This window comes from Podarcis cretensis, assembly GCF_951804945.1.
Source record: "Podarcis cretensis genome assembly, chromosome: 8".
NCBI lineage: Eukaryota > Metazoa > Chordata > Lepidosauria > Squamata > Lacertidae > Podarcis > Podarcis cretensis.
In genome coordinates, this window is record NC_137177.1 from 86,641,615 (window position 1) to 86,660,277 (window position 18,663).

The window sequence follows — 18,663 nt, forward strand, 5'->3', positions numbered from 1 at the left end:
ATATATGTATTAACACACAACACACATAACAGACAACATGTAAACACACATATTCTCATATATGTATTAACACACAACACACATAACAGACAACATGTAAACACACATATTCACATCCTTTAGTTGGTTATTGCAAGGAGTTGGGCTGCTTCCTTTAGCAGTGAAATTAGTAGGAAGGTCCCACATGGTTTTAAGAGCCTCCTTGCCTCTTCAAACACCACCAGTTAACCAAACTGGCAGGGCTCACAATGCTTAGTTGACTGGGTACCCCTTTATATAAGCATGCGTTGTTGTTGTTGCTTTTGTTGTTGTTTTCTTTTTTGGGGGGGATAGAGAAGGGAGAAGGAGAGGGGTTGATTAGGATTTGGGTAACTTGTACAGGGGGCTATAGTAAAGAGGGGTCTTTCGTCGCTTGGCGACTTCCTTAGTGGGTTTTTAAAGAGCTCTAGCTATCCGGTTCCTTATATTTCCTTCCTATTTCCTTAGTCAATAACCTGGGGTCCTTTTCCACTCTGCCGATCCTGCCCAATTCCTCATGGGCTATCCCTCCTGGCAACCTCCTACCTATCGCCACAATCTCAGGAAAAGGGGCCCTACTGAACGCCCGCGCCGTGCGGTGCCAGATCGGGTGATCCCTGGATAGAGTTTTGAACCGAAAATCCCCCTTGCTTTTGGAAGCGGGCTCACGCACGCTACACGTGTTACGTGGCACCGACCAGTGAGGCTGGGATTGATACAGAAAGCCAGACCCCTTCCTGCCCCCTCCGTAAGGGCGCTCGGGAAGTTCGGAAGAAGAATTCCAGACCCTTGCTTCAACTGAGAGAGTCCGTTGCGGGGAGTCGGCTGTCTTTCCAAGCCGGGTCTCTCCGTCTTATTTTCGGACCCCCAATTGGTGCAGCTGACTGGAGGGTTTGAGAGGAGAAAGAGATAGAGCTCAGAACCCCCTTTTGGGTCGAGCAGCAGTCCACGGTCTCTCTCACCAATTGGACCAAGAGACAGGCGAGAAGGAGCGATAGAGAGGAGGGCAGAGAATTCAGTTGCCAGGAGATTTCCACCCCTTTCCCACCAGTGCACTGGATTTTTCCTTTTCCTTATACTCACGTGTCTTCTATGATGATCCCGGGATTGATGAATAAGCCGGCTGGATCCCTCTTTGCTCCCCGGCTGAACTCCTGGGGCTTTCGATTACCGCCCGGAAGATGGCCGGGGGTCCAAAGGATCTTCCCAGGCAAAATGGCCTGGTGCCGGCTGAAGATTTCGGGGCCCCCGGTCAGCAACGCGGGAGAACCGCATGCCCCACGTTGGGGCGCCATCTGTTACGGCAAAATCTGGGTGCGAGGATGCTCTGCCACCCAGCTCATCGGACTAAGTCCGTGGGTCCCTGCGGAGGAAAATGAGATCAGCCGGAGACAGGAGCAAACAGCAGAAGATCCAAGTTTATTGCGCAACAGGTTCAAGGCAAGATTGAACCGTGAGAAAGGGGTGACATGAGTTTTTGAAACTCCCTCCATGTCCCAGAATACAGTGCAAAACACGTCATGAATACATTAAAGAGAGGTTTGGTTACACAGATTACATCATGAATATATTAAAGGGAGGTTGGGTTACACAGATTAACATATGGAAGAGGGAGGGGGGAATATGCAGAGCTGGAGATATGCACAGATAAACACTTCCTGGGGATGAGAAAACAATAGTCCCAAATATGCATAGTCTGGCACCTGACATTGCCTGGAGGAAAGGCTGATCAGAGCGATTTGACAGGATTAGGGTCTTGACACCTTGAGGGATTATGCTGGACAGGGGGGTGTGATGGAGTCCTAGAGAAATTGAGCAAACTGGCACGTTGATTTTCTATGAATTTTATAGATTTTAGTCCCTTTTGACATTGACAATTGGAAATAAATTGATATATTGTAGCGAAGAAGAAGGTGAAGAAGACATGCCCCCCCCTTCCGTATCAATCCATATCTCCTGTGCAGCCTCCCTCCATAGACTGACTTCTGCAGCTGGCATCTCCCCTATCTCTTCCCACGTGGAAGGTCCCCTGAGGTAACGCCGACCCTGCAAAGTAGGGTTCTGGATGAGTGTCTAACCTGTGGTCCTGGACTTGTGGTCCCATCGGCTTTCTCACCCTCCAGGGGAGGCTTGTCTCCACTGAGCTGCCCCCCTTCACCTCTGGTGCTGCTGCCAGGAGTCTGGTCCTCTACGTCTTCTTCTTGTGCATTGCTTGCAGAGGGAGCCATGACACTAGAAGGCAGATCTGGACATTGAAGTTTGTGATGAGAAGTATACAGTGATACCTCGGGTTAAGTACTTAATCCGTTCTGGAGGTCCGTTCTTAACCTGAAACTGTTCTTAACCTGAAGCACCACTTTAGCTAATGGGGTCTCCCACCAGCTGCTGCCGCGCCAACGCCGCCAATTTCTGTTTTCACCCTGAAGCAAAGTTCTTTTTTAAAATTTTAATAATTTTTATTAACCGACCAATCAAATCAAATCACATCACATAAATTCTGAATTACAAAGCCGAATTTTAAATTTTTGTTGAGGGAACCCATATTTCAAGATCCGAAGGGGGATTCTGATCATCTTCTTGCTACTGCGTTCATATCCAAATCAGGCCAAATAAAGTTCATAATTCTATCCAGTCTTATCTTGCTGTTTCCACATCTCATCTTGTTCGTATATTTTCTCTTTTTTCTTTAAGATCTCTTCTGATAATCTCCTTAAGCAGAAAAACACCAATTATATCCTGTGTGGATTTTTTCGTTCGTCCAATCCTCATATCGAGATGGTTTCCATATATCATCACTTTCATAAATAACATCGCTCTTTCCATCATTAATCTCAGGATCTGTCGTTCTTAAGTCCCACTGAGGAGTCTCACCCATAATATAAAAACAGCTCTTTTCCTCCTCCCAGACTCAAGTCCTCCGACAGAGCTTGCCAATATGGCGACGGTATTTTTAACTGCGTCATTCCAGAGCTCTTAAACCTTCCACGCTCTTCTTAAAACATGCTTTGGTTAGAAAATTTATCTCCACACAGTCGTAAATCCACAGCTTAAGTCATTAAAACGGCATTTCTGACTTGTGGGGGGGGGGATTCCTGTTTAATCACATAGAGAAAAGAAAGGAAAGTTTCCCCCCCTCCCCCATCCAGTCCCTTTGCCATACCGAGTCTTGGCATATCTTCTCATGATTGAGTCTTGTTCCTCCGACTCGTCTTGTTTATCAGAGAACTCTTCAGTTAGCAGTCTTTACTCCCCCTCCTTCCTTGAAATATGTGCATTCGCTTCTTCCTAATTGTTCCTTTTGAAGTTCTTGCAGCTAGCGGCGCGGATCAGAGACAGCGTCCAGGAGCACCGAGATCCACAGGAGGGCATTCTGCCTAGTGCCCCCATCCCCACAAATTCGGGGGTGGTATAGGGCACAGCAGGCAAGGGCAGCCCCCCCCCAATCTTGCGGGGGTAGGGAGCTGAAGCAAAGTTCTTAACCCGAGGTACTATTTCTGGGTTAGCGGAGTCTGTAACCTGAAGCGTCTGTAACCCAAGGTACCACTGTATAAGGTCTTTGGCTTCTTCTGATTTCTCAGAAAAGTCCACAACACTATTCCTTGTCTCAGCTTTGTTGTGCTCAGATGGGAGACAGATTAAAGGGTAAAAGGACCCCTGACTGTGAGGTCCAGTCCTGGACGACTCTGGGGTTGTGGCGCTCATCTCACTCTATTGGCCGAGGGAGCCGGCGTACAGCTTCCGGGTCATGTGGCCAGCATGACTAAGCTGCTTCTGGAGAACCACAGCAGCGAATGGAAATGCCGTTTACCTTCCTGCAAGAGCGGTACCTATTTATCTACTTGCTTTCAAACTGCTAGGTTGGCAGGAGCAGGGACCAAGCAACGGGAGCTCACCCCATTGCGAGGATTCGAACCGCTGACGACCTGATCAGCAAGCCCTAGGCTCTGTGGTTTAGACCACAGCGCCATCCGCGTCCCTGGGAGACAGATTACCACAGCTCAAAAGGTGTGCATTTAGCTCCCTTTGTTAGCAGCAGTCTGCTCTGGAGATACACCACAGTTGCTGCTGCGCCTCCCCACATGCGTTGGGGTAGAGATGCATCTTTTTAACACGCACCTTGCCATCTCCATGATGGATCTGAACTTTCTTTCAGCTACCGATTTCTGTTGTGGGGTGTAAGGAACAGTGGTTCTGGAAGCTGTCTCTTGGTAGACACTTGGTCAGGATACTTATAGGACTCTTGAGATTCAGCTGTCCTGTCCTGTGTCTATTTAGCAACCATGCATGGTTGGTTTTGACTGCATTTTAAGTATCCAAGAGGCTCGTGGTCATCAGCCTTCAATTTGGGGAAATAGAGAAAAAAGAAACCCTTCTCTTTCCATCTGTCAGCAAAAGAAGATGGGGACCAGCTGAGGGAAGAAGAACCATGCTTTGTGGTCCCAGGTTCAAGTGGCAGTTGAAAGAATCCCAGCAAGTAGCAGCTCCCTGATGGAGGAGACATGGATCAGCTGCACCAGATCAATGTACGGCAGGGACTGGCCAGGCCACAACCTCCACTCTCTAGTAGGTTTAGCTCTCTTGCAATGCACCACTGGATAAGACTCCTGACCTTCCCTTTAGGAACTGCTGTTTGCAACTGGAGACCTTTTTGTCCCTAGCCCAGGTGTGGGGAACATCTGGCACTCTGGATGTTGCTGAACTACAGCTCCCATCATTCCTGACCATCAGCCATGTTTGCTGAGGCTCATGGGAGTTGTAGTTCAGCAACTTATGGAGGGCCAAAATTTCTCTACACCTGCTCTAGGATCCTTTGGTGGTATGGACATAGCCCCTATATCAAATAAAAAAGTACTTAACTGAGGTTCTGCCCCCCCCCAACATAAATCCTGGCTATGCCCATGTGGGGTGGTGATAATGCAAAAGGTGTTCTGGTAAAAACTCCCAAAACTTCAAAGTATCTGCACTTCTTTTTTAATGAAAAAAGCATGGTGTTTTTTTTAAGCCAATGCTTTGTAAAACAAACTTGCAACTTCTAAAGATTCAGCTTTTTAAAGAAGCCAAAAGTGCTTTCATTTTTTTTTTATAAATATTTATTGAGATTTTTTTAAATACAAAATGCAAAAATGATAAACAATATAACATGTATCATAACACATTTTTCAAAACTTCTTTGGACTCCCTCACGTCTCCCGCTCCCACTTACATCATTATAAATTTTTTCCAGCAATTTATCATCTTATTTATATTCTTAAATCTTATTCAATTAGTTTAATCTAATCTCCAAAAGTTTTATGTTTTCCTCAGTCTCACTTATCGTCAAATTCAAATCTAATTCAATGGTAGGCAATTATTTATGATCTAGCATCCTTCTTAGCATTCGACCAAATTACAATACTTTTGTAAATAAATCTTGAATTTCTTCCAGTCTTCTTCAACCCTCTCTTCTCCCAGGTCTCGAATTCTACCAGTCATCTCGGCCAGTTGCATATAGTCCATCAGCTGCATCTGCCACTCTTCCAGTGTGGGTAGATCTTGAGTTTTCCAGCTCTTAGCGATAAGTATCCTTGCTGCCGTTGTTGCATACATAAAAAATGTTCGGTCCTTCTTTAACACCTTCTGGCCGACAATGCCCAGAAGGAAGGCCTCTGGTTTCTTAGTGAAGGTATACTTAAATACCTTTTTCAACTCATTATATATCATTTCCCAGAAGGCCTTCACTCTAGGGCAAGTCCACCAGAGGTGAAAGAATGTTCCTTCATGTTCTTTACATTTCCAACATTTATTATCAGATGGTATATTTTGGCAAGTTTAACTGGGGTCATGTACCATCTATATATCATTTTCATTACATTTTCCTTCAAAGCATTACATGCAGTGAAGTTCAGCCCAGTGGTCCACAACCTTTCCCAGTCCTCAAACATGATATTATGCCCAATATCCTGAGCCCACTTTATCATAACCGATTTAACCATTTCGTCTTGTGTATTCCATTTCAACAGCAAGTTATACATTCTTGAGAGTACCTTAGTCTTAGGCTCTAACAGTTCTGTTTCCAACTTCGATTTCTCCACCTGGAACCCTACCTTTTTGTCATTTTTAAAAACTTCTTTAATCTGAGCGTAATGTAACCAGTCTCGCACTTTATCCTTCATTTTCTCCAAACTCTGCAATTTCCAATTGTCTCCGTCTTTTTCTAATATTTCCCAATATTTTGGCCATTTGGCCTCCATATTGGGTCTTTTTCGGGCCTTAGCTTCCAGAGGTGAAAGCCACCTCGGAGTTTTGTTTTCCAATAAGTCTTTGTATTTTGTCCAGACATTAAAAACTGCTTTCCTGACAATATGGTTCTTAAAGACCTTATTGATCTTAACCTTATCGTACCATAGGTATGCATGCCAACCAAAAGCATTGTTAAACCCTTCCAAATCCAATACGTCAGTGTCTTCAAGAAGTAGCCAGTCTTTTAGCCAGCAAAAGGCTGCGGCTTCATAGTACAACTTTAGGTCCGGCAGGGCAAAGCCCCCTCTTTCTTTCGCATCAGTTAGTATCTTAAACTTAATTCTGGGCTTTTTGCCCTGCCAGACAAATTTAGATATATCTTTCTGCCACTTCCGGAAGCACTCTGTCTTATCCACAATCTGCAATGTTTGAAACAAAAACAACATCTTTGGCAATACATTCATCTTAACAGCAGCAATTCGGCCTAACAAAGAAAGCTTCAATTTTGTCCAACTATCCAAATCTCTCTTAATTTCAAACCAACATTTTTCGTAGTTATCCTTAAATAGACTCAGATTTTTTGCTGTTATGTTTACCCCTAGGTACTTTACTTTTTTAACCACAGTTAGTTCTGTTTCTCTCTGAAACTGTTCCGACTCTGCATCTGTCAGATTTTCCCCCAACACCTTAGTTTTCTGTTTATTTAGTTTAAATCCCGCCACCCGACCAAAATCTTGGATCAGTTGTGTCAGGGAACTGCCATCGGAAGGACAGGTGGTGAGAAGGCTTCAGGAGAATAGGAGAGCCTCTTCTTCAGCTGAAGAGGGAACCAGTAGGGGGAGTGCGGGAGCTCCAAAGGAAAGGGAGTCGGAGGGGAGGCTCTGGGATACTTCCAGTGGGAACAGCGAGGAGGTATCAGAACAGCCCTTAAGGACTCCCACCCCCCGCCGGAAACTGTCACGCAGGGAATCCAGGAGGCGCATGTCTGTGAAACAGCTTTTATGTTGGAAACGCTTCCGCAAACGCCCACTGTCAGATTCTACCAGCGACTGAGGGAGCCATGCTCAAGGGCTCCTCTCAAGGCAGGGTTTCACTACACTGAGTGAGCTCTGAGGGATCGAGTTTCAACGCACAAGCAGCTCATTATCCCACCACAGCAATCTGACAGTCCCTGAAAGCAGCTTGTGCAAAGAGAGGCATCATGAGCAACCCAGCCGGAGCCGGAGATGGGGGAGCAGCTGCAGCCGGTCCTAGCCTGGAAGAAAGGTACAGGATGTTGGAGGTACAGTTAGCTCTGCAAACGGCGAGGTTGGAGGAGAGGAGGGCTCATGATGCAGAAAAGGGGAAAGCCGCCCAGCTCTCGAGGAAAGTGCCAGGACTGGTGCAGAAGTTTGGGGGTGATCCCAGGAATTATCAAGCCTTCAGGACTGAGATGCAATATGCCCTCAATCTGCAGTTTGATGATTTTCCTGATGAGGATTCGAGGGTTGCTTTTGTGATTGGGCATCTCGAAGGCCCGGCCAGAGATTGGGTGAGACCACTAATGGCAGCCAATAATGAAGCCCTAAGGGACACAAGGAAGTTTTTTCGCGCCATGGATCTGATGTTTTCCAGCGAGATTGAGCAGGGAGTGGCGCGCAGGCAATTAATGGCGTGTAAACAAGGGAACCGATCTGTCCGTGAGTACTGGACTGAGTTCACCATGTTGATCCATAAATTAGGATGGGATTTGTCAGCGGAACCGATACAAATGCTGTTCGAAGAAGGACTATCTTCGGCAGTGAAAGACGAACTTTCCCGGGGGCCCAGGGCGGAGTCTATGGACCTTCTGACTAAATCAGCGCTGGCCATAGGCTCACGCCAGGAGGCCAGAGCCTTGGAGAAGCGGGAAGGGAAAGGGGAGCGTTGGAGGGATTTCCGCATTCCAGAGATGCCAGAGCAGCCTTCTCTGCCAGCAGAGCCGATGGAGATCGGAACAGCGCGCGCGCGCGCAATTTCAAACCCCAGTGAAGGGCGGAAGAAGGAGGGAAAAGGCGCCAAGAAATGTTTTCTCTGCCAACAGCCAGGTCATTTTGCCAGGGTTTGTCCGCAAAGAAAGGAATGGCAAGGAATGGCGGGAGCTGTTGGGGAGGAGGGAGAAGCAGCTAAGGAGCAAGTAAAAGCCAACGCCTGGCTGCCACCGACGGGGCACAGCAGCCAGGCCAAGGAACAGTAAATGTGCCCACGCCAGAACCCCCAAGACCAGCTCTTGTAATAGAGGTATTGCTGGAGCTGGCAAACGGACACCCACTAAAAGTGAAGGCGTTACTAGACTCAGGCAGCTCCTGCAACTTTATGAGTAAGGAGTTTGCAGCCGCCCATCAGATACAAACCATTCCTTTAAAAAATCCCCTGCAGGTGACCACGATTGATGGGAGGGCGCTGTTGGGGGGAGAAGTAGACCAGCAGACTGTCCCCATGACAATGAGGGTGGCAAGACACACAGAACGGATAGCGTTTAATATAGCCACGTTGGGAGGAGCGCCCATCATTTTGGGGATGAGCTGGCTAGCGCTGCATGATCCGCTTGTGGGATGGCATCAGAGAGTGGTTTCCTTTGGGTCAGCGCATTGTATGGGACACTGCACAGAAAAAGGGGGCCAAGTAGGCACTCAGGCCACGTTAGCAAAGATAGAAGCAATGGAACAAGGTAGGGTACCACGACAATATGCAGATTTTGCCGACGTCTTCAGCGAAAGGGAAGCAGATAAACTACCCCCGCACAGACCCTTTGACTGCCAAATCAACTTACTTCCAGGAGCGCAATTGCCAGTGGGCAAGGTGTATGCAATGTCTGACAGAGAGATGCAGGAGCTAAGGGAGTTTATTGACAAAAACCTCAAGCGTGGGTTCATCAGGGAGTCACGAGCGGTGGGGGGTAGTCCAGTGTTCTTTGTAGACAAAAAAAACTCGGACAAACCGAGATTAATTGTGGATTTCAGGGCCCTAAACGCAGTGTCCGAACCCGTGAGCTTCCCTATGCCCAGAATCGATGACATTCTGACCCGGGTGAGAAAAGGGAAGATTTTTACCAAGCTGGACCTGAGGGGGGCGTATAACCTGATACGTATGAGAAAGGGAGATGAGTGGAAAACCACTATGTTCACCCCCTTGGGGGCATTTGAGTACTGCGTTATGCCTTTCGGCCTCCAGGCGGGTTCAGCAGTATTTCAATCATTCATGAATCACGTACTAGGACCATTGCTGTACAAGAACTGCGCTGCGTTCTTGGACGATGTACTGGTGTACTCGGAGGATGAAGAGCAGCACGTGCGAGATGTGCGAGAAGTACTGAGCAAACTGCAAGAAAACCAGCTGTGGGTGAAACTGGAGAAGTGTCAGTTTCACACCAGGGAGGTGGAATTCCTTGGGTACCGGTTGTCGGACAAGGGGCTGGCCATGGATCCTAGCAAGGTGCAAGCGGTGCTGGAATGGAGGCCACCGAAAACTAAGAAAGATGTGCAGAGGTTTTTGGGGTTCGGAAACTTCTATCGGAAGTTCATCAAGAACTTCGCCCATTTAACAGCCCCCATCACGGATTGTCTCAGCAGTAAGAAGAAATTTGTCTGGACGGAAGAAGCGCAGCGAGCTTTCGAAAGTTTAAAGAGGGCGTTTGCTTCGGAAGAACAACTCTTACACGTGGATCTGCAGCAGCCGATGAGGGTGGAAACCGACGCGTCTGACAGAGCGGTGGGGGCCGTGCTTCTGCAGCCAGGAGCGAATACGTCGGAATGGAGGCCGTGTGCCTTCTTCTCGAGGAAATTGAACAAGTCTGAGAGGAATTATACAGTGTACGACAGAGAATTACTCGCTGTCCACGAAGCGTTCAAGAGATGGAGACACCTGTTGATTGGAGCGCAACACAAGGTTCAAGTGCGGACAGACCACAAAAATCTAGAATACTGGAGAACAGCCCGAGTGTTGAACCAGAGACAAGTAAGATGGGCGCAAGAGTTCTCCAAGTTCAATTTTGAGATTCGCTACGTGCCAGGGGCTGAGAATGTCAGGGCGGACGCTCTCTCCAGAAAACCTGAGTACTTGGAGGGGGAAGGAGGGGCGGAAGAAAGACATATCATCTCAGAGGACCACTGGGTTTGTGGGGCGGCATTGGTGGGGCAAAGAGAACTGGTAGAGGGTATTGAAAACGATGAATATGCCCAAGAGAAACTTAGGGAACTCAGGGAGACAGGTGAGAATGCAGGGGGGTTTGAGGAAAAGAACGGAAAACTATATTACAAAGGGGCGCTCTACATACCAGGTGGGGAACTAAGAGGGCGGGTGCTTAAGCAGTTGCATGACAGCCCCACGGCGGGGCACTTCGGGCAGCACAAAACCATGTGGTTGGTTACCAGGGAGTTTTGGTGGCCCAAGGTGCGGGAGGACGTGCGGGAGTATGTCAGGGGATGCGACAGGTGCCAAAGAGCAAAGGGAGAGAGGTTGGCGCCAGCGGGGTTATTAGAACCCCTACCCACCCCAGAAAGGCCATGGGAGATGGTATCCATAGACTTCATGACCGATCTACCGAGATCCAAAGGGAAAACCGCGGTCATGGTGGTGGTAGATCTACTAACTAAGATGTGTCACTTTATAGCTTGTTCACATGCAGTGACAGCGGAAGAAACCGCAAGGTTGTTTGTGGAGCACATTTTTAGGTTGCATGGCGCCCCCTTGAGGGTTTTGAGCGACAGAGGAAAACAATTTACTTCTAGGTTCTGGAGGAAACTAATGAGCATGTTGCATGTGGAGGTAAGTTTTTCCACCGCCAGGCACCCAGAAACAAATGGGCAAGCAGAAAGGGCAAACGGGGTTTTGCAACAATATCTGAGGTGTTATGTAAAGGACAGAGAAACGGATTGGGTGGACTGGTTACCTCTGGCAGAATTTGCCTACAACAACGCGGAGAACGTGTCCACAGGGATGAGTCCCTTTCTAGCCAATTATGGGTGTCATCCTCGGGCGTTTCCAGGAGAGGGCGGGGGAAGGTGGAGTGTACCTGCAGCGGAAAATTTTGTTGAAGAGATGGAAGCGATCCACCGTCAGCTCCAACTCAACTTAGAGAAAGCCAAAGAAGAATATAAGAAGCAAGCTGACAGAAATAGGAGGGAAGGCGAAACCATAAGGGTGGGTAACCGGGTGTGGCTATCCACCCAAGGACTGCCGTTCAAGGGAGGGTGTAAGAAATTGAGACCCAAACGGTTGGGACCCTTTGAGGTCATACAGCAGGTCAACCCAGTAGCATTCAAACTCCGATTGCCCAGTCACATGAAATTGCACCCAGTATTTCACAGGTCATTACTGTCGCCCTACAGAGAGGGGTGTGAGTGGGGGGAACATGAGAGGGAGGTCACCCGGACACCCGTCATAGAAGAGAGAGAACGCAACATGGATGTGGCAGGGATCATTGATTCCAGGTGGAAGGGGAATCAGGTGGAATACTTGGTAGAATGGGAGGGGGAGGAAGAGTCAGAAAACGCATGGGTACCGGCAGAGGAAGTTAAAGACGAGATTTTAATAGAAACGTTTCATCGGCGTTTCCCAAGTAAACCACAACCAGTGGCAAGGTTTAGGAGGGAACACTTCGGGACTACAGATGAGGAAGGGGAATTTGAAGGGTTCCCAGAGTCGGAAGTGGAGGTGGAAACAGATTCCGACGAAGAAGAGGAAGAGGGGGAAAGAGGCGGTAGGCCGTGGTTAGAAGTGTTTGAATCCTCAGAGGATGAGGGGAGTTCCTTCCAGGGATTTCCGTCCTCGCCGCCAGTAAGAGAAGAGGCGGGAGGGGGTGAAGGGGGCCCTGGGGGGGAGGTGGATGTCAGGGAACTGCCATCGGAAGGACAGGTGGTGAGAAGGCTTCAGGAGAATAGGAGAGCCTCTTCTTCAGCAGAAGAGGGAACCAGTAGGGGGAGTGCGGGAGCTCCAAAGGAAAGGGAGTCGGAGGGGAGGCTCTGGGATACTTCCAGTGGGAACAGCGAGGAGGTATCAGAACAGCCCTTAAGGACTCCCACCCCCCGCCGGAAACTGTCACGCAGGGAATCCAGGAGGCGCATGTCTGTGAAACAGCTTTTATGTTGGAAACGCTTCCGCAAACGCCCACTGTCAGATTCTACCAGCGACTGAGGGAGCCATGCTCAAGGGCTCCTCTCAAGGCAGGGTTTCACTACACTGAGTGAGCTCTGAGGGATCGAGTTTCAACGCACAAGCAGCTCATTATCCCACCACAAGTTGTAATACTCTTTTTGTACTAGATTCTGGCTCCTGCAGGGTCAGAACTAGGTCATCTGCAAAAGCTTTAAGTTTATATTGTTTCACTCCGACCTGAATCCCTTCCACCAACCGGTCCCCTCTAATCATATTCAAGAGCACCTCCAGAACTGATATAAATAACAAAGGGGAAATCGGGCAGCCTTGTCGTGTTCCTTTTTCAATTTTAAACTCTTCAGTAACCACATTGTTTACTATCAATTTAGCCTTTTGTTCTGAATATATTGCATCAATCCCATTCTCAAAACCCCGACCCACTCCCATTTCTTTTAAATTTCCCTTCATAAATTTCCAAGAGATATTATCAAAGGCCTTCTCCGCATCTATAAAGATTAGCACTGCTTTTGTGTTTATATCAGTTTGCAAAAGTTCCAAGATGTCAATAATGTTCCTTGTATTAGCAAACATGTGTCTACCTGGGAGAAAGCCTGCCTGATCTTTATGAATTACTTCGTTTAAAACTTTTTTAAGTCTACTTGCCAAAACATCTGCAAATATTTTGTAATCCACATTTAAAAGGGAGATGGGACGGTAGTTCTTAAGTTGTGTCTTTTCAGCTTCCGATTTTGGTATCAATGTGATGAAAGCTTCCTTCCACGATTCCGGCGCCCTCCTCCCCTCCATAATTTCATTGCTAACCTCCATCAGTGGTTGTATCAAATGGTCTTTTAATATCTTATAATACTTGGAGGTTAGCCCGTCTGGCCCTGGAGATTTGCCCAGTTTCATGTTTTGAATGGCTTGTTCAATTTCTTGACATGTTATTTTACTGTTCAGGAGAGATCTATTTTCTTGTGACAACTTTTTAAGTCCATTTTTCTCCAAAAATTGTTTAATCTCGACCTCATTCTGCGGCCCTTGGGTATATAATTTTTTGAAATATTTCTGAAAACACTTTCTAATCTCCGTGGGGTTCTGAATGTTTCTTCCTTCAATTTCCAAATTTGTAACTGTATTCAATTTTTGTCTCTTCTTCAACTGCCAAGCTAGCAGTTTCCCACATTTATTTGCCGATTCAAAGGTTTTTTGTTTCATTAATTTAATCTTCCACTCTATTTCCTGATTTATCAGTTTAGAATATTGTGCTTGATAGAGTTTGATTTCTCTCAAGATCGGCAGGGACTTCGGGTTTGATCTTAACTTCTTCTCTAATTCTTTTATTTTCTCCAAAATCTTATCTTTTCTATTGTTTTGTGTCCTCTTCCTTGCAGCATTCTGTTGTATCAAGAACCCCCTCATCACAGCTTTACTTGCATCCCAAATAATTCTTTTTTCCACCGTAGTGTTCATATTTATCTCAAAATAGTCCTTCAATGCTTTCTGGGCCTTCTTAATAATCTCCTGATCTCTGAACAAATTGTCATTCATCTTCCACAAAAGTGCTTTCAAAGGAAGTGAGTAAATAAACTTGTTTTAAGACATTTGGCACTGTGGATTAGCAACCCCACTCTTGATCACAGAATTAAGGACCCATCTAGTCCAACCCCCTGCAAAGCAGGAATTTCAATGGGGTCCCCCATCCAATTTGAAACCAGACCAGACCCTGCTTAGCTGTAGCAAATACGCCTAGTGGTTTTATTATGGTTGGTCATATCAGGTTTCTGCTGGGAATTGGAAGGATGTCATCCCTGGGACCTAAGAATTTAGATGTCACAGCAGGAGAGCTGGAGTCTGTGAATTCTAGATGAGAAGGTGCTATCCAGGCCACTCAGGTTTAGCTTGACTTTGTACACTCAGGTGGAGCCTCAGTGATAGATCGCATGTAGGCGGTCCCAGGTGGCTTTTCCATTCCAGGTAAGGCTCTGGAGAGCCACTGAAAGCCATTGCAGTCAGAACTGAGCTCGGTGGGCTGGTGATCTGACCTGTTTTCAAGCAGTTTGGAACGCTGCTTTAATGTGCTTTGGAAACCTCCGAGTCAGCAGCTGCCAAGGGAATCAGCTTCCCTGCGGGAAACGCGACTGGAGCAGGAGGAGCTGTCGGGGTCGCCTGCGCCACTGGAACAAGGAAGAGTCAGCGGCTGGCGGCCGCTGGGCCAAATCCGGCCCTTTGTGGGCTAGAAACAGGCACCCTCCGCCAGGCACCCAAACTGCAGGCAGGAGAGAGGTTGAGATGGTGGATTCCGTGAGGCTGTCCATAGAACCGGGCCGGGGGGCTTGCGGAAGGTACCGCGACCCGGGAGCCTGGGTCGGGGGCGACCCCTCTCTTAGCCTTGCTGGGCGGCCCCCGGGGAAAAGAGCTGGGCGCGAAGGCGACGCCCCGTCGGCCGAGAGCGGAAGAAGCCCCCGCGGCCGGGGAGAGGAACAATCGGAAATAAAACTTCATGGAGCAGAAAATCAAAGGCAGATTATACAGATGTGGCAATTTGAAGGATCATTGCCTCCGTCCTGGTTGCAACGGCGGCAGCTGGAATTGCCGCGCCGCCCGCCGAGGGCAGGAGGAGGAGGAGGAGGAGGAGAAGGCAGCGGAGCCTGCCGGGCCAGGACTGTCCCCCGACGGCACCGGCGACCGCGCCCTGCGCTGGGCTTCCCGGGGCGCGTCCGGGTAGCCGCTGCGCCCTGGGCGCACAGGCGCTCCCAGTGGCGGCGGCGGCAGAGGTTCGACGGCGCCGCTGCGCTCGCTCTGTGCCCGGCGCGCCTGAGAAAAGCCCCTCGAGGAGGGCGGCCGCGGCTGCCTAGAAGGCGCTCCTTCCGCGGGAGGCACTTTGCACAGGCTCAGAGAGCTTCTTCTGCTCTCCCGGCTTGCTTAATGTAGCCAATGGCTACCGAAGCTCCTGACTTCTGTGGGGAACCCTTGAAAGAGACAGCGGAGCTTTGCTTCTTAAAGTTAAAAGCGGCAGTCTGGGTTTTCGGGTTTTGTGGCTGTTGGGGGGGGGGGGGTCCGACTCCAGCCTGCTATTCTTTTGCTGTCTTTTTCCTGTCCTCGGGGGCCAGGAAGGTTCCTCGCTCCGGTTAAAGGAATGGCCAGTTCCGCCTTTGTGAACCCTACAGCCCTTGCCAGGGGAACCAATCAGTGCTGCTGCTACTTTGGATTCCACAGTAACCAATCCGAGGCAGCGATCGAGGGTCCCTAAGCAGAGTCAGAATAACTCTCTTTTTTTTAAGAATAATTTTTATTAACCGACCAATCACGCAGCTCTGACAACATCAGATCAAACCAAATTACATAAATTCCAAATTACACAGCCGAATTTTAAATTTTTGTTGGGGGTACCCATATTTCAAGTTCCGAAGGCTTCTTACTGCTGTTTTAATGTCCACAAATCTAACCTTATGATGTTCACAGTACTATCCAGTCCTTTCTTATTATTTTTTCACATCTCTTGTTGTTATTTTCATATATTTTTCCTTTCTCTTTGTGACCTCTGACAGTCTCCGCAAGCTGGTTAGAACAGTTTGTAATCCTGCGTGGTTATTATTATTCTTTTATCCAGTAGCCATATCCAGACGTTTTCCATATAACATCACTTCCATACATCAAAACAGTCTTAGCGTCATTAATCTTCACCAATCTGCCTCCTTTCTCAAAACCTCTGAGGAGATTCACTAGGAATGCAGTCTGAAAACCAAGTCCATTCTTCCTCCCGGCTATAAATCCTTTGGCAAGATGGCGACTCCGAATTAATTGCTGCGCCATTCCCAAAAGCTCTTATTGCTTCTTGATCTCCATAAAGCATACTTTTGGTTAAAGTTTATCTCCACACAGATCTTAATCATCCTGCTTGGGTCAGTTCAACCGACGGTTCTAATGAGGAGGGGTTCTTGTAAATCACATAGAAGGAAAGTAAAAAAGGTCCCTCCCCCCATTCAGCCCCATTGTCAACATACCCCGCCTTTGGTGTATCTTCATCGTAAAATATTCCTGTTTCTCCAGCCCGTCGTCTTCTTTCGCGGAGGTCACTTAAATTAGCAGACTTCACTCCCCTTCTTCACTTGAAATATGTGCATTTGCTTCTTTTGTAATTATTCCAAATTGCTGCAACTAGTGCGCGATCAGAGACAGCGTCCAGGAGAGCCGAGGTCCACATGGGAGCATTCTGCCTAGGGCCCTCACCCCCTTCTTTCGAATTAGGGGGTGATTTATGGGCACAGCAGGCAAGGGCAGTGTTCCCCATTTCCTTGGGGCAACAAGGGAGGCTGCCTACTCCCATAACAGCCTCTTAATTACCCCGTGTGGGTCGGAGAGATGGTATTGTCGGCCATCTTCCAATGCGCCCCCTAGTGGCCCCCCCGAGTCAGAATAACTCTTAGTGCCCCTCCAGTCGCTCCCTCTCCCTCTGAGCCACTCCTGTCACCTCTATGAGATGCCCCTTGTCCACCCACTCATAGTAGACTTTGATAGAACAGGGAGGGGGTGCCACTCCTGCCCCCCATTGCAATGGTGATCCTGGAGCCAGCTAGCCAGCCACTTTGCCACCGGAGGACGTACCTGTGCCTGCCCCCAACAGCAGCTGCTCTGGCCCCTCTGTGCCACACACAAGGGGTACAAGGCCTCTTCCCCAAATCTGGGGGGGGGGGAGGAAGGGGTATGGGGAAAGGGTCACCACCGCTCTCAACTGCTTGTGGTTGCTCCTGGGTTCAGGGCCTTCCGTTCTGGTAGGCAGTGCGGGCTGCATAACTAAAGTCTCATTTGGCAGCTTGCAATGCATTGCATTGCATCCTTTTGGGACGCGGGTGGCGCTGTGGGTTAAACCACAGAGCCTAGGGCTTGCCGATCAGAAGGTCGGCGGTTCAAATCCCCGAGACGGGGTGAGCTCCCATTGCTCGGTCCCTGCTCCTGCCAACCTAGCAGTTTGAAAGCACGAAGTGCAAGTAGATAAATAGGTACCACTCCGGCAGGAAGGTAAATGGCGTTTCTGTGCACTGCTCTGGTTCGCCAGAAGTGGCTTAGTCATGCTGGCCACATGACTCGGAAGCTGTACACCAGCTCCCTTGGCCGATAAAGCAAGATGAGCACCGCAACCCCAGAGTCGGCCACGACTGGACCTAATGGTCAGGGGTCCCTTTTTTATTGCGTCCTCTTGCAGCCGGCCAGTGGACCTATTTTGGACATTGCGGAGGTTTCTGATTCCTATTGTGGTGAAGGCTCCGAGACCCGCTGCGACCAACCAGCTACACACTTTGAGGATAAAGATTGCTCAACTTTGGAGTGATCTTGGCTCTGTACTTGTCGCACCTGCGGTTAAAATACCCAGTGCAGCTGTTGCGGGTGTTTCGTGGGACCAGTTTCACCTTATGCAATCAGCTGGTGTGGGCAAGGTGCTGGCGGCAATGTGACTGTGTGCCCCCTCACCCTTCCTGGTTCATTAAATCTAGCACAGAGGGGCTGACTGGTTGGTTCCAGAGCGTGGCTAACTCTTCACTAGTCCCTGCTGCACTGAAAGCGGCCGTAGTGTGACTTTGCCTAAAGAAACCGGTTCTGGACTGTTGGATGGGAGCAACTATCAACTAGCTGCAAACACCCCATTTTAGGCAAAGGTGGTGGAGGGGGGGCAGGGGTGGGGCAGCTGCAAACATTCACGGAGGACACCAATTATTTAGATCCATTCCAATCTGGGTCTGGATCTGGCCACGGAACCAAGTCAGCCTTGGTTACCCTGATGGATGACTTCTGCAGAGAGTGGGACAAGAGGAGAGCAACTTTGCTCCAATCCTATGTTCAGGGTAGAGTCCAGAGAGGAGCACTGGGATAGTGCCTTTTAGCCCCCTGGCAGCTCTGCTATGGGGCGCTGTGGGGGACTAATCACAGTTCTACAGTGGTACCTCGGGTTAAGAACTTAATTCGTTCTGGAGGTCTGTTCTTAACCTGAAACTGTTCTTAACCTGAAGCACCACTTTAGCTAATAGGGCCTCCTGCTACTGCCGTGCCGCTGGAGCACGATTTCTGTTCTCATCCTGAAGCAAATTTCTTAACCTGAGGTACTATTTCTGGGTTAGCGGAGTCTGTAACCTGAAGCGTATGTAACCTGAAGCGTATGTAACCCGAGGTACCACTGTATTTGGTATCTACATGAAGACACTGGGATCAGTTACAGTGGAATCTTAATCCGTTCCAGGAGTTCATTCGATTCCCAAAATGGTTCGGGAATCAAGGTGCAACTTCCTGCAGCCAATCGGAAGCTGTGGAAGTGGA